Below are 15991 nucleotides of genomic sequence, written 5' to 3'. Positions count from 1 at the left end.
CCTTCAACTGATGTTCATTATTCCCATATATACGATGTCCCTCTGCGATTTATTTGCAGGGCTTTTATTATGTTATTTCCAGACTGCTGCTGGATTTGGCTTGCAGAAGCTAAAGCTGGCTGATGTAATGTTTTTCATGGCCTGACCAGGGTAATACCATTCTCAGATGTTAAATATATCTGTGCAGATATCAAAATACACAGTCAAAGCCACAAGGATTTTTCCTGGAGATGTGACTATGTTCACGTCGAGGTCACGTTGAGCAGGTCAGGCAAACTTTGGCAACCAGCAGCGACGCAGCGTCGGCGATGACCTGGGAAATCAGGAGCTTTTCCGTCAATACTACAGAGACAAAGAGATGTCAGAGGGCAATGACCCTTTCCTGCAAATCAGAGGCAGATCCTCGGAGAGGAAAGGACTACTCCCTCCACCTCTGCTCAGGCAGTGATGCGCTTTCCATGTTTGTGTTGGCCTGTGACAGCATGAAGGTACCTGTATCCTTTCTGGCAGAAGACAGGATGGAAAAGACAAACTGGAAAGCTACGTCAGTCAAGTTTGTTTTGAGTACATTTCCTTTTCATCGATGATGTTAAACTTGTTCAGGAATGGTGCTCAAGTGGAGCACTGTAATCATTCATTCTCAGATAAACTCTTCTACCTGTTTCCATGTCATTTACTTTACCTTTACATTTATCATTTACATTGCTGTAGTGACGGCAGTGTTGGTCTGACCCAGACCAAAATACCTCAACAGCTACTGAATGGATTGATATTACATTTTGTACAGACGTTCATGGTTCACTTCAAGAAGAATTGTACCAACTTCGGTGACTTGGTACCTGCAGAACTAATGGAATTTAGCCTCAGCCTTAAAATAAAGTTACTGTTGGGCTCTGTTTCGTGCCTTGTTGTGTTTTCTCTCTGCTCTCTCTCTGCACTCTCTCTCCGGTGTCCATTCAGGTACCACCCTCTTCCCTGCAGCTGCAGTGTGTGAGTGGGCAAGGCTGCTGGGCTCAATCACCAATCAAGGCCATGGTGGTTAAGAGGCCGAGAGAAGCAGACAGTCGGCAATGTGTGTGTGTGTGTGTGTGTGTGTGTGTGTGTGTGTGTGTGTGTGTGTGTGTGTGTGTGTGTGTGTGTGTGTGTGTGTGTGTGTGTGTGTGTGTGTGTGTGTGTGTGTGTGTGTGTGTGGGTGTTGTGTGTGTGTGTGTGTGTGTGTGGCGTGTCCATTTCATTTGTTTTAAGTTGCGGTTTTGAGTTCGCTGCTGGTCAGTGTCACTTTTCCTTTTAGAAAGTTGTTTTCATTTCATTGTTAATGAATTACTGGTTTTGTTTATTCATCTGTTGCCCATGATTCTTTTTTTCCTGGGTGATTTATATTGTTACCGCCCTCATCCCCTGGACTTTAATCCAAAACAAAAGCATGGGGCCAACTTTGTCTGCCAGCAACAAAAACAACATATCTTACATCATATTACTCCATCAATCTTATTCATCACTCACACCACATGCATGTGAGATATGCCATCTTATATAGTTCCAGATCATAAACAGGAGAAAACAATGTGTATACTATATGTCATAACATTAATAAAATCATATATATTGTCTGTAATAAATCTGATAAAAATAAGCTGATCTACAAAATTAAGTTTCACAAAAAGCCCATATTATACTAGAAAATGTTTGCATGTTATCATACCTGCAAAATCTCAGCATGTCAGCATGATGATTATGACATTTTAATCTTACCTCTTCAAAGTCCAAACGTGTTAGTAACCTGTTCAGAACGACTTTAATAGTGTCACACTCGGTTGTAAACCTTCAAAGTGTCAGAAATCAGACAAAAGAGATTTTGAATGAGAAGTTCAAACCCAGATAGTATTTCCATGGCACAAAAAGAACAAAAAGTTTTATACAAATTCATCCTGTATTCATGAAAACATGCTCGTGGCCTTTTGAATCCTTTGATGGATCGTCTACTCTGGTACGATGTGAAACTCTTTTTGTTCTGTTGAGCTGCTCCTTCAGTTTCTTCAACAATGGCTCCATAGAGATTCGATCGGGAGCTTTGAAGGGTTCCTTTCAAACATTATGGCTGAAGATGCATATCTAAGTATTTTCTGACCTGTGCTGAAGTTCAAGATTTGTCCGGGGCCCTGACCCCCGCTTTCCTTCGTTCCCCGCTGATCTTCTTGACCATAGGGCTGTGACCCCGGGTAATGTTATACAAATGACATGCATCACAGGACTGACGGCTCACGTATAAGAGGCGAGCGCTTGGCCTGCGAGCATTGTCAGATGGCCCTTTTGTGGACGCACAGAGACCCCTGGCAAAAGGAACAATGGTGCTTTGCGGACAAGGTCAGGCAGAAAAAAAACACCAGGAGTGTGAGGCAATTTATCTGCTCGCAAATTCAGCTTAAAAGTTCTTCTGCAGGATGTTTCCCAATCTCTGTTGTTTCCCCAAAGCTATTTATGGAGTACAGCTTCTGAGGAACAAAGAAATGTGTGCTGCAGTGTCGTTTATTAATTATAACATTTAGAGTTTGAATATTTATCACAAACCCTTCTCCTAGTGTGAGCTTTGATATTCAGAGTCAGACCCTATATTGATGCAACAAGGATGTGATCAAACTTACCACAGAGTCTTCCTACAGACTGGTGTCAATGTTTATTGCCTATTTACTGCAGAGGCTGAGATAACCTGATGAAACCAGGGATTGATCAAAGTCACATTCCTCCGCAGCCGTCACCTCAAAGGAAATGAGTCATAGTCCAGCTACAGTAAAAACAGTCAGGACAACAAGCTGTGCCTTTTATCTCTATTTTATTTCTGCTGCACCCTGTGGCTTCGAGGCTCCGCAGCCAAAACCGGCCCCATAACATTAAAGAGTCTCATTATAGTCGCTGTGTATTGGTCAAGATTTAGTATTGTGTTTGTCTGCAGAAATGTAAACCAGAAAAACAATTCGAGGAAGGAAGGCATTATGAAAATAATGAAATACTGTTCTTTAAAATAGACAAGGAACTGTCAGTTGTGGAATGAAACTACATTCATCATTATGCCAGTACTTGAGAAACATTTACTACATTTACTTTATTATAGTTTCTACCCACTTTGCAGATTGAGATTTTACATGAAAAACACATAACAAGTTTATAATATATAAAACTTGCAACCACAGCATCAACAGTTAAATAAACTCATGTTCAACCAGCTACAAACTTTGAAAGCTACTTATATATTAACATCAGCAAAATAATAAAATTGTTCAAGTGAGTAAACAATAAATTTACACTCACAGGGGCCATTTTCCTGCATAACTTTTACTTAAATCTATACTGCTAATACATGACTTATACTTATAATGGAGTAAATCGTGGTTCTTTAAGTATCTCAGTACCTCATCCATCACAAGGTGCTTTCACACACATGTATTTTATATCTGTGGGCACAGAGGTGGCTCGGAGAGCACCTCCACCTGTACCAGAGGATCAATCAGCTCAGCTGAGGGCTGTTAGCTGATCGATCCTCTGGTACAAAAGGCAGCAGCAGAGCTGCCGAAGGGGACAGACACACAAGGACTGAGACGCACATGAGGCACATGGACAGAACCCAGCTGCAAAGCCAAGGTTTTAGTTTAGTTTTTGTTGAGAGAGATTTGTGAGTTTGTTTGTGTTCATAAAATGCTGAAAAGCAACAGTTTAGTCTCTGGCTGTGTGTGGGAAACCCCGGTGGCATCGGACATTGCCACAAAATCCATACAGAATATGATAGTAGAGTGAACTTGAAAATAGGGCCTGTTAAAATGATAAACTTTTAGAAACTGATCAGTTTAATTTCTGTGCTTCACAGAGGTGGAAGAAATATTCAGGTCATTCACTTACATAAAAGTACCAATGCAACAATATAAAAATAAGCTATTACAAGTAAAGCTTGTTATTTAAAATCCTGCATGTGTGTTAGTACAGAAGTATCATCAGGTGAATAAGGCGTCATTACTAAAAGTATTTGTTTGGGCTCTTGATTCATACATTATAATATATTTCACATAAATACATTTACATACAGTTATACAGGTATTTTAGTCCAGTGATTCCCAAGGTACGAATTCAAATACAGCCCACTAAATTAAATCTGCTGTCTGACTGAGAACCAGATTTTGTCGTTGCCATGAGAAGCTGAATAAAGCCAGGTTTTGTCAGAGATCCCGGAGCCTGAAGTTCTATTTCTTTTTCTCAGAGAACAGACGGCTTAGTGATGCGGCAAGCTGCCATGGAAACCAGAGTTGTCTGTTGTGTTGGTCGTGTCAGAGATCCGCCCTTTTGCTCTGACCCCTTTCCTCTGTGGCGGCACACTTTCCCCCGGGGATTTCACATACAACATCTGCCCTGTGTCCCCGCACCACCACCCTCCTCCTGACCCACCCACTCCAAAAGCCAGAGAGCTTCTGGACGGGCTCCCCTCAACAAAAGACCATCCACACACACCTGCTGAGAGGTTAGAGGTCATCGTCCAAACAGAGGCACACTATTGTGACCTCCAGCCTGCATTGGACTCTCATACAACACATTCTTACACTTTCTATGAAGGACAAGGGGGAGAGGAGAATAATGCCTTTAATCTTGCTTTGAGCTATTTGTAAAAAATTCAGTATTAATTGAAATGTCTGCTGAGAACCTCGAGGGATCTGAATACTTCAAACATGAAATCGGTGTCCCAAAAGTCTTTCCCAGTATTTTCCCAGGTTAGCGTCTGGCTACTGCATCATGTGACTGCTGGACGTGGAGACAGAAGTAGACGAAGGAGTTCCCTTTAGTGTCTATTCGGGCTCACTGTGCTGCCTGCTGCCTCGCCGGGCCCTAAAGGAATCACCCGGCCCTCATCAATCTGCTTCGACATTCCACAATAGCTGACAAAGGGACTCCACTCTCTCAGCGGCAGATGGCCTCGCCTCGGGCTGTCCACGCCAAGCGTTCATTGTTTAGGCTCTGGGGTTTGATGCAGGGACCTTTGCTCCTCCTCCTTCAGTGTCACTGGAGGATACTGGGGTGCAGAAGTTGAATTCAGCCTCTAAATTTGGTGAAACATATACAGAATATGTAATATTTAATGGTTGCTTTTAATTAAGCTGCACTGCATGTACTTAAATCTATAAGAACATGGAACAAAATGTAAAAAAGAGTCAGTAAATGAAACAATATATCTGCGCTCTGGCAGAAAAAGCTGTGATCTCTCTGGATTAGCCTGATTCCCACAGGAATACAGGAGGTAAACTGGGCCCCAGCAGCCAAACAGCAACAGGGTTTCACAGTTTGGTATTAAAGCCAGCCGCTATGGTTTCTTTTGTTGTCAACAAATAAGAGAACCTGAGTCCAAATACAGAAACAAATAAAAATATATTTTGAAAATATCTTCTGTTTTCATTATTAAAAACATCAATGTGATATAATGTAGGGAAGACAAATGTGTCATGGTTTTTAAGCTGAATGCAACATCGACAAGCGGATTCCATTGGTAGAAAGTTACTAAAACATCTAATTAAGTAGCATTCTTAAGTACAAATTTGAGGTATTAGTACTTAACTTTAGTATTTTCATTTTGAACTATATTATTATTATTATTATTACTTTATACTGTGAATGAATCATAATAAATGTTTATTGTCTGAATGCTGTGTGAACCCTTGAGGTGATTGGAAAATCAATGCATGAACCATAGGAAGATTGTTTGTATGTTTAAGTGATGTATAGTAGATCAATGTTTTAGGTATTGATCCTATGGACACTCTAGTAGCAATACTCAAAACAAGAGTTAGTATCAGTAGTATTGATTCTATCATGTCCACCTCTTGTTTGAGGTCACAACCATCCAAACCTTTCGGAAGCAGAGCTCAGTTGTACTTTTACACCCGGATGAAGTTACACACGCGTCTTTGTGGGATTCGAAGGTGCAGTTTGTTTAAAGGTCTTGTAACAATTTTATGGCCTTTCTTTGCAACGCTCTTCCTTTCCTTAAAAGTGGAGGGAAGTGAAGTCTCCTTTATGATGTGGGATTCCTTGAACGTGCTCGGTGAAAGCTCGCTGCAGCTTTGACTGACTCCATTCAGCAATTAACATTAAGCTGCCTGTCCATTAGAGAGCATGCAGCCCCGGCTCTCTGGGTTTTTTGTGAGGACGCTGGCTATGTTTAACACATCTGTTGTCTCCCATGTCTGAGCAACCCACAGACAGGTCTGCTCACAGTGATCCTTTTATTTGGCCCTGAAAGGACCTATAGGGGCTCCTGATAGATGGCCTGCATCCTAAAGAAAGTGCAAAGCCTTATAATGGGAAGAATGGGGAGCAACCCTCCAGCACACCCCCTGCCCCAAGCCCCTAAACATCCTTTTAAAGGGCTCCTCTTAAACAGGCTGATGCTGAGCCTAATCATGTTGAATTGAGCCATGAACCATGTCCGAGCAAATTTGGATTCCCGCTCTTTCCTTTAACACGGAAAAAGAAAATGGATGTATCAACTTTTCTCTTCTGTGAATATTAGCAGTAGGATCAAGCATCAAACAAAAAAAAAATATAAAAACTAGACTGGCACCCAGTTGAACATATGCCTCCACCAAGGGCCATTTCTGGAAATATTGAAGAAAGTGACAATGTCTCATCCTTCCAACATTCTTCGTGGAAATCTGTTCAGTAGTTTTGTAACCAACCAACCAACAAGCAAACTGACTAACTAACTAACCAACCAACCAACTAACTAACCAACAAAGAAACAAACAAGAATGATACTCAGTAGTACATACACCTCCGCCAACAGTCACCTTAAATTCAATCAAGCCGTCCAAAATTGTATACACTCATAGATATTGGTTTCCTAAATATTAATTTTCATCAAGATTCATTAATTACATTTGGAAAAAACACCCTCTCACAATGCAACAAACCAATGGACAGGGGTATAAACATAACCTCCTTGGTGGAGGTAAAGCCGCTCTGGACTTCTGTTTCCAATAGTTCATGTTTAAAGCAAAGAGATTTTCGGCCACATGTTTAAAACAGCGAGGCCTGGACAGTGTAAAGGAGGATTATGTTTCATCCATGGGAGTGGAAGGTGAGGGGGGTCACTCAGAGGATGTTTACCGCAGTGTTTCAGCATCAGTGATCAGGACAGCACATGGATGGAAAGACAATAGACAAAACAATGTCCTATTTAGAGATGGGTCACTGCTATTTATAAACCAGAGCAAGGGTCAGAGGAGGTGGGTTGGAGAATGAAGACAATGTCTCATGTTGTCTGCTCAGGATGCGTCTAATTTATTAATGTACACTCCTCACTATTCTCAGGTAAATTGATGGCATGTTGCCTGCACGGCTGCTTTGTGTCAGGCTCTTGCTTGCTGATGACTAATGCTGTTATCAGAGCAAAGGACCTGGAGGACTGCTCCATTTGTCACACTAAGCTGTTATTTTGACATGTCCAAGAGGCCCAGTTACATCAGTTCGAAACTGAGATAAAACTCAGCCTGTCATGGCAGACACAGAAATACTCTGCAGCTGATGGTTTCTTAACTTCTACCATATCAGCTGTGGTGGAGTCTGTTGTTTTTAATGCAGCTGTAAAACATGCAGTGTCTCGATCTCGGGGATGATGCTGACACGCTGCAGGGCTCGATAATCCTCCGGTGCTGTGCAGTCCTCAATGTGTCCTGTGTGTTATTCCTGGAATTCCCTCTTCATTGTCCATCAGCTTGTGAGATCCCTTTTACATCAAAATAGACACTTGTGGCCGGACACAATGGGCCGCATTGTTTCTCTGTGAAAGGAGAGCATGTGCTTTGCTAATGCCGCACTTGCAGTGGACAAACTCCACATTCAGCCTTTGATTAAGGAGCAGAGTTATGCATGGATGACTTCCTCCAAGGTGCCTGGAGGTTGTGGGAAAGGGCCAGTGAGTGGGTGTGGCCTCACTGAGGCAGGCCTCAGTGGAAGGGCTGAGTCCAGCTGAGCCGGGAGGGGGGCGATGGGGATGGAGGGGGTCCTTACTGTAGATCACATGAACACAACGATCCAAAACATAATTTGACTGACTCGAACCTAGTGTGTGTGTGTGTGTGTGTGTGTGTGTCTATGTCCCTGTTTTTAAATAGATAAGCTAAATACCAAGCCCACCCCCGAAAGACACACTCACATCAACGCACATGCACATATACAGAAATCACACAATTGGATCTGTGTATGTGCTGATCTCTTCTATGAGCTTTGACGCTAATAATATATTGTTGACTTATTTAACTGAATATGATCGTAACTGATCTGTCAGAGGTTAGATGTCGGACATTTTATTTTCTTGTTTGTGCGTTGTTTTTAGTGCAAATGTCTTTTAACCTCAATCTGTACTGATTTATTTTCATTGCACTTTGATCTCATATGTCGTCAATTATGTGAATTTATCTCATAACAATTATTTTGAGGTATTCAGTGAGTATTCTTTAAAACAGTGCTGTTCCTGTAGACTCTCTAAATGTTGGTTACTCATAAAGGGGGCATCCGGATTTGAACCAGAGACCTCTTGATCTGCAGTCAAATGCTCTACCACTGAGCTATACCCCCTCATAGCAACTCCTGTGAAGCCTCACCATTATGGCAATACATGGTGATGCTTAACTTACTTTATTTCAGATCGTTAGTTTGTATTCCTCAATGTAACTCAAGTCATTTTTGGGCATGATCAGTGAAAACTTTGCATTAAAATGTCCACGTTCTGAGCAAGAAAGTCAGAGCTATGAGGCCAAAACATTCTAATTTGACCTTGACCATGAAAATTCATAAAGATTTCTTAGGGCTCATCCGTTCTCAGATAAGGACTCTGCTCTACTTGTCCACACTGCAACGTAAGACAAGTGTTTCCTCATTAGCAATCTAAGAAATAAATAAGAAAGTCAAAAAACACTGATCTTAACCACAGACCGAGACGGATTTATGTCTACACATATTCCTGACTGATTCTGCATCATCACCACGGAGACGCATGCTTTGTCTGGGGGCCAGAAATAGACGACACAATGGTCCTGGAACAGGGACATGGGGCTGATCCATGGTCAAGGCTGTTTGTGCCCAGCCTGATCTCAGCACATCTGTCTGCGGTGTGAGGGCTCGGCCACAGACGGCCTTCAATTAAACATAGTGATTAGCGTGGCGCCCGTATGGAAGCCTGTGAGGATGAGGGGTCGTCTGCCTTCTGAAGGAGATTAAGAGAAGAGTGCAGGCAGGGAGGAGCACCTGCCATCCGTCTGTTCAAAGACCGGCAGGGCATGAGATCTAACACTAACTGTCTTTCAAGTGCAGTCTTCCAGAAGTGGAAGAGATATTTAATCACTTTCATGCTCGTGGGTTACATCAAACAAGGAGAGTGAATCAACAGTTAGATGTGTCTGAGAATAAATGCAGTCTGGCATGCGGTCAGTGTGCAACCTCACACTCTTCATGTGATTCTTCCTGATATCTGCAACCTGATCTCCTCCATCCTAATCATGCCATGCAACGTTTGGATCCCAACCTAACCTGCTCCTGTCATGCATGTTTCCCATGGGAAATCATAAGGCTTGTAAGCAGTGCTAATGCTAGAGTTTCCCACGGATACAACAAGAGCTAAAAGGGGCTAATGCTCTCAGAGGGCAGCTACAGAATCATGTTTCTGGCACCGGTGTAGAGAAATACTTTGAAGAAATATACCCTTGATACGCTCAGTTTCTAAGTCCTGGTGTGAACAAGGTAGGAGCCCACGATTTTACAGTTTACACTATGAAATGTTGTCAGAAGAATATGCCAACATGCAAAATCCCTATTCTTTTCACAAGCTCCTGACAGTAGAATAAGGACTCTGCTAATCCATTTAATATGAGAGGATCAGCCTGGTTGGACCCACCACAGGGGATAAACTGCTGCTCTGTGGGATGGAAGCTGCTCTTGTTCCCCCGGCTGGAGCTGGGCCAGGGCCGGTGCCAGAAATTAATCTCAGTAACACACAGAACGGATTCCCTCAGCTGGCCAGGTTGGACAGTCTGGAGAGAAGGTGTGTGACTGTGTGTGTATATGTGTTTGTGGACTCTGTAATGATGCAGGATTTCCTGACAGGTGGTATGTTGAATATAAGCCATGTGGTAACCCCTTGGCCTTATCCGTTAATTCGTCCTATATGCGTCCCCCTGCTATCATTTAACATCATTTAACGTTTCCCTGATTTTAATTGCGATTAACGGATCATGCAATTAACGGATCATGAGAATAAATAGTAGCTTTTCAGATGTGGGAAAATCACAGAAAAATGTCCAGCTCCTGGATTTAAATCAACATCTGTGCCAAAATTCAGGGGCCGCATCCTTCGGAGACAGCCTTTGAAGCCTGATGGTGTCATGGTGTGACTAGGCTGTACCATTTCGAAGGCTTCTTCAAATAAAACCTACAATTGCATCGCTTCATTCTCATGTGACAAAAGGTCCAGTGGGGGGGATCCTGCTTGTGCCAAACCTAGCCCAGGATTCATTGTACGTTGGTGACGAAGCTAACAAGCTAACTATGCAAGCTGCCGAGCTATATTAAGTGCAGTTGCTCAAATAGGTTGTGATGCAAATAGGAAAAACTTCGTAAACCAGACCATCATTTAAGTTCGGACTTTATGGTCTAATAGGTCTACGAAGGATGCAACCTTGGAATTGGGACATAGATTTAAGGCAAGATAGGTTTGTGAAAACATTTTGGGGAACAACTTATTCATTCTGGCCATCTGCGTCTATATGCTAGCAGTGCTAGTTAGCTTAACTCAGCACCAAGACTGGAATCAAGGAGAAACAGCTAGCCTCTGTTTGTAGAACTCATGCTAAGCTATTGTTGGTGGTAGCTTCATATGGACATGAGAGAGTTGCTGATTTTCTCATCTGATGTTGCAAGAAAGTGAATGAGTGAATCTCTCAATATGCCAAGTAATTGGTTTAAGGACAACACTCATAGAATTTTAGGCTAATAAACCTCTTTTCATTTACATGGAAATGGGGGGGGGGGATTATTTACAGCCCACATATTAACCACTGTATGTTCAACCAATTACCAGTGTCTTTGACAATTAGTCAGGATTTACTATTGTCTCTGACTGTTTTCCGATGGGAGAAAATAATTTAGCTACGACATCTGCCACAGTCACATCTGCTTTACATTGTCATGGCTCCGTAATTTGTCGGGCCTCTCGGGTTGCTGTGCATCACCCGACTCCCTGCTGAGCCAACTCTTGGTAAACAATAAGCCATGACTGAACTGTACCGCTCCGCATTACAAAAACACGAACTAAAAGATCCTCACGAGTCGTAAAAACAACAAAGGTCGAAATTAATTTAGACTGTGGAACTGAGGCAGGGCGATTAATCATTCTGCTTGGTAATGAGCCTCTGGGTGGAGAGTAAACATTCATTAAAATCTTAAATACCAACATATGAGAAGTAGTATTGCATGTATACTGTGGGGACGTATTGAGGAGAATTTGCGATAAAGCTCGGGGCAAAAAGAATCTGAGATATTTTCTGTCCTTTTGTGTTGGGGAATGTTTGTGGTCGTTTCATTTCTGCCAGATGGGAGATGACATCAACATTTGGAGGATTCACTTAAAGTCTTTCCGCAGCAGCTTGTTGCAGTCATTTTGGATTAATAATAACTTTTATTCGACAAGAATTGTAGAACCAAGGTGTGGGTTTTTAATTTTACAGCTTGAACTAGTTTTTCCGTCTGTTTGCCTTTATATGGAATTTTTCTGCATCATTGGGGACTTCACCTCTCTTCTTTTACTCCACTGTTCAATGAGTCTTGCTCATAAACTTCTTTTCCAGGAAGTCATTTCTGTAAATGTTTAACTCCTTGTGTGTCGGTAAGTTCGCTTGTAAGCAAGATAACACAAAAACTATTAGATAAATCTCCACGAATCTTGGAGGAAGGATGTGGTATGGGCTGGGGGATTTTTCATCACTTTCTTTAAGGTTTTGAGTTTTTTCAGTCCTATTCTAATTCATTATTATATCTATATTTTTTTATCATTTCTCAAAGGCTAAGCATCTGGATGAGTCAGCAGAAACTACAGTAATTCAGAGTGGATAGAAACTAATCGTGGATTCGTCTGGTGAACTGTACAGAAATCAACCTATTTTGAAAGTAATGCAGTCTGATTTGGAATAAAATACACTTTGAGAATTGCATTGTTTTATAATTAGATTTAAACGTTGTGTTTAGTGCAAATGTCTTTTAACCTCAATCTGTACTAATGCATTTTCATTGCACTTTGATGTCCTTCAGTTATGTGAATTAATCTCATAAGACAGATGTTTTCAGATGTATTCTTCATTATCGGCTGCCAATTATGTTTTTTTATTAGGTTTATGATGAAGTTGACTCTGTAAATGTTAATTACTCATAAAGGGTAGAAAGGGGGCATCCGGATTTGAACCGGAGACCTCTTGATCTGCAGTCAAATGCTCTACCACTGAGCTATACCCCCTCTTGTGAGCCACTGAGAAGCCTCACCATTATGACAATGCATGGTGATGCTTAACTTTCTCTATTTCAGATCATTAGTACGTATTCCTCAATCTAACTCAAGCCATTTTTGCGCATGATCAGTGAAAACTTTGCATTGAAATGTCCACGTCCGGAGAAAGAAAGTCAAAGCTATGAGACAAAAACATTCGACAATTTGACCTTATCAAATATAAATGATGACTAAAATAGCCATATTTAGGTGGTTGTAAATTGTGACTTTATAAATATTCGACAGCTTCATAAGTTGAGGGGGCATCCGGAATTGAACCAGAGACCTCTTGATCTGCAGTCAAATGCTCTACCACTGAGCTATACCCCCCTACGTCAAAGATAAGTTTCAAAAACTTCCAAAATTTTGATAGACCATGACGTCTTTTTTTCCATTACAGGCCGGATCAGCCTCTCACCGATATCCTTCTCGAAAAAAGAGAAAAGTCACACACTGTAACACCCACATGGCACTGCCTGAGTGTGACCTCAGCAGTTTCCCACCAGAGCCTCGCTCGCTGCAGCTCCTCTCTGCCTGCCGTCCCGTGAGAGTCTGACACATCAGGCCGCTCTGTCATTTTCACAGTATCAGATCCCACAAGCCCTATTCTTCCTCCATAATACACACACAGATCATATCTCGTCACCTCTTCATGTTCCACAACAGAGAGCCCTCCCTGTGACACTGCTGAGAAAGGAGAAAACAAATAAGGAAAACGGTGCCATTCTCCCCCATCATTTATTACACAGTGTATTTTTCTCTCCTGCTTGGAGACACAGTAGTGAGGCTGTAAAGACCAGACTAGACTAGAGTCCTCCCCATTTAATGTATCAGTCATTTGAAGTTCCCACAACAATGAGATACAGCACAAAGAGACAGTGCTGGGAAGCATTAGGCTGACAGAGTGGAAGTAGGCCAGTGGCAGGGGGTGAAGAGCAGGTCTGAACAGTTATGCAAATAGCATGAGTTTGCCTGGTTATGAAGAGGAGAGTGAAAGGGAACAATTATAACAGAGGGGGGGGGACTTTAAAATAGGACATCAACCACCGGCCGTGAGTTTCCTGTTTTCATTGGATCTGCTGTGTCGTAGCTTTCTCTGCAGCGAAAATGTCCCTCGCCTCAGAGCGCTGACTTTGTTTATTTAGTTAAGAAAGTAGGAATAAACTTTACCACGAGCAATTTGTCCTCGAAAACAATCAAAAGTGAACTAACTCTTTCAACCTACTCTTTTTGTAAAATGTCAAATAATTAACCTTAAATTAAACCAAGCCCAATAGCTAAGTCCTCATTACGTTTCTCATCTACGCATTGATGGTAGTTACAGGTTTCTAGCCCTATTTGTTACCATACACTGGTTGAAAAAATACCCCAACCATATTTAAATCCACTAGATCCAGATTGTCATTTGGAGTTGCACAAAATTGCACTCATAGCAACCCCCTATACATGTCTCAATTTTCAAATCCTTCTACCAAGTTTTGTGGGTATCCGTCAATTATTGTTTCCATAATCGTGCTTACAAACAAACAAACAAATGAAAACATATTTAAGATAGTTTAATCTGCATTTTCCCCCCGATCCGCACCAGATTTGCTACAGTCAGAGATACATTCCTCCTAAATATTATATTAAGCTATTTTTTCATTAAAATACATTGATTATTTGCTGAGAAAATAATGAAAATGCCCAAAACTATCAAGCAATGTAAACAAAAGTGACAAAAATAACATCCAATCATTCAGACAAGTTTCATTGAAATCTGTTCAGGAGTTTTTGCGTAATCTTGCCTACAAACAAACATCCAAACCAACAGCTGAGATCATGCACATCACCTCGGCGATGGCTCACCCATCTGACATAGTTAAAAAAGAAAGACTGTGATGAAAGGACACAAAAGGTCATTAAAAGTGCCTCAATGACGCCAATGTCTTTTTCTTTGTCTGCTCGGCCTCCCACTGGACATCTCCCAGTAAGGTAGCCATGAGTGTGAAAACGGCCTTTTACCTCAACAGAAGGGACCTTTACACACTTTTGTCATCTAACCAACACCTTCCTCCCTCCTAACATTTACATCATGATATGGAGATAACTCTGAGATGTCAACAGCCTCTCAAAGTCTCTTGAGTTGAGTGTTTATCCTATGAGTTTATCGAGCTCTTCAGTAGAAGCATAAACCTGAAGGGTCTCAAGTGAATATCCAGTTTCCAGTGACAAAGATTGGATTTGTACAGTGGGGAGATGTCAAGGCTGTTGTGGAGGAAATGAGGTTGGTCTATGACAAAAACTAATCTGACTTTAAATAGGCTATTATTTCTGAGTGGTTTATTTAATAGAAGGAATAATTGTGTTTGACATGTTGGGGCATGCCAGGACGTGACCCTGCAAGCCCGGACAAATCGAACTGCTCTGGAAAAAAACAAGGCAAATAGAACTCGCCACAGCAAATAAAAACAGTACATAAAACAGTAAAAACTGTATATATACAATAATAGAATTGTTAAAACTGTGTATAATACACTATATTCATATTTATAGTATTTTTCCTATTATCATGACACTTTCACTTTGAGACATTTGACTGATCATTCTTACATCCTATTAAACAAGTGTCAGTCTCAAATAATTATTAGTTGCAGTACAACAACCTTTATTTACAGATATGAAAACCGCCTCCGTCATAGTAGGATGTAAAAAAATATTGATACTTCAGAGAGACAGGAGATGATTTAAGCAGCCTTTTGCACGATCGTTATCTGTCCCTTGCATTATAGAAATGCTTTGACCTGTATCTACACATCTGGTCTTATACCATATTTCATCTGTATATTGTATTTACCTGAAAGACGTCCATTCAGACCTATGAGAAGACTCCCTGGAGATCAATAAAAATGGGTCGTGTTTGTTTTATCTCTGGAGCAGCTGAAGCATTCTCAGCCGTGGGCCTCGGAGAGTTTCCCCTAACGTTGCACGGGGAGGGAAACTGAAGTCGAGTTCTGGCTCTCACTTCTGGTGTGACCTGTAATCTCGACAGAGTTAGTGTGTCTACGATGGGAAAATAAACACAACCGAGGACTGATCCCACCGCCCGGCTCTCACCCACCGATTCTCAGAGTCAGTGTAGTGTTGTTCCAAATGGAGCCTGTGCACTTTTTTATAGAAAGCTCTTGTTCACATTATAAAAGTAGTTGTCAATTCCAGAGCACGACTAATGTGGATCTTTGGTTGCCGATAATAGATACAAATAATATGGACAAAAACATTTCAGATAAATCAGCTACTATATATGCTGAAAGAAAAAATGCCAATGATCCACAAGAAAGTTGTTATCAAAACTTTATTACAAATGTAATTGAAGCTTGATATTTTACAGTTTAACCATAAACGTTATTATGAATTAAAAGAAAACATGGAAACAACCAAATACAT

General features: G+C 41.3%; 3 non-coding genes across 3 annotated transcripts; all 3 read right to left on the bottom strand.

Moving 5' to 3' along the window:
• Positions 1-8538: 8538 nt before the first annotated feature.
• Positions 8539-8610, bottom strand: trnac-gca. The gene has a single exon. It is a non-coding gene; the product is annotated as a tRNA-Cys (tRNA).
• Positions 8611-12463: 3853 nt separating this feature from the next.
• Positions 12464-12535, bottom strand: trnac-gca. Its single transcript has one exon. It is a non-coding gene; the product is annotated as a tRNA-Cys (tRNA).
• Positions 12536-12823: 288 nt separating this feature from the next.
• On the bottom strand, positions 12824-12895 carry trnac-gca. Its single transcript has one exon. It is a non-coding gene; the product is annotated as a tRNA-Cys (tRNA).
• Positions 12896-15991: the final 3096 nt, after the last annotated feature.

This window comes from Hippoglossus stenolepis, chromosome 16, assembly GCF_022539355.2.
Source record: "Hippoglossus stenolepis isolate QCI-W04-F060 chromosome 16, HSTE1.2, whole genome shotgun sequence".
NCBI lineage: Eukaryota > Metazoa > Chordata > Actinopteri > Pleuronectiformes > Pleuronectidae > Hippoglossus > Hippoglossus stenolepis.
This window is presented reverse-complemented; position numbering and strand designations above follow the sequence as displayed.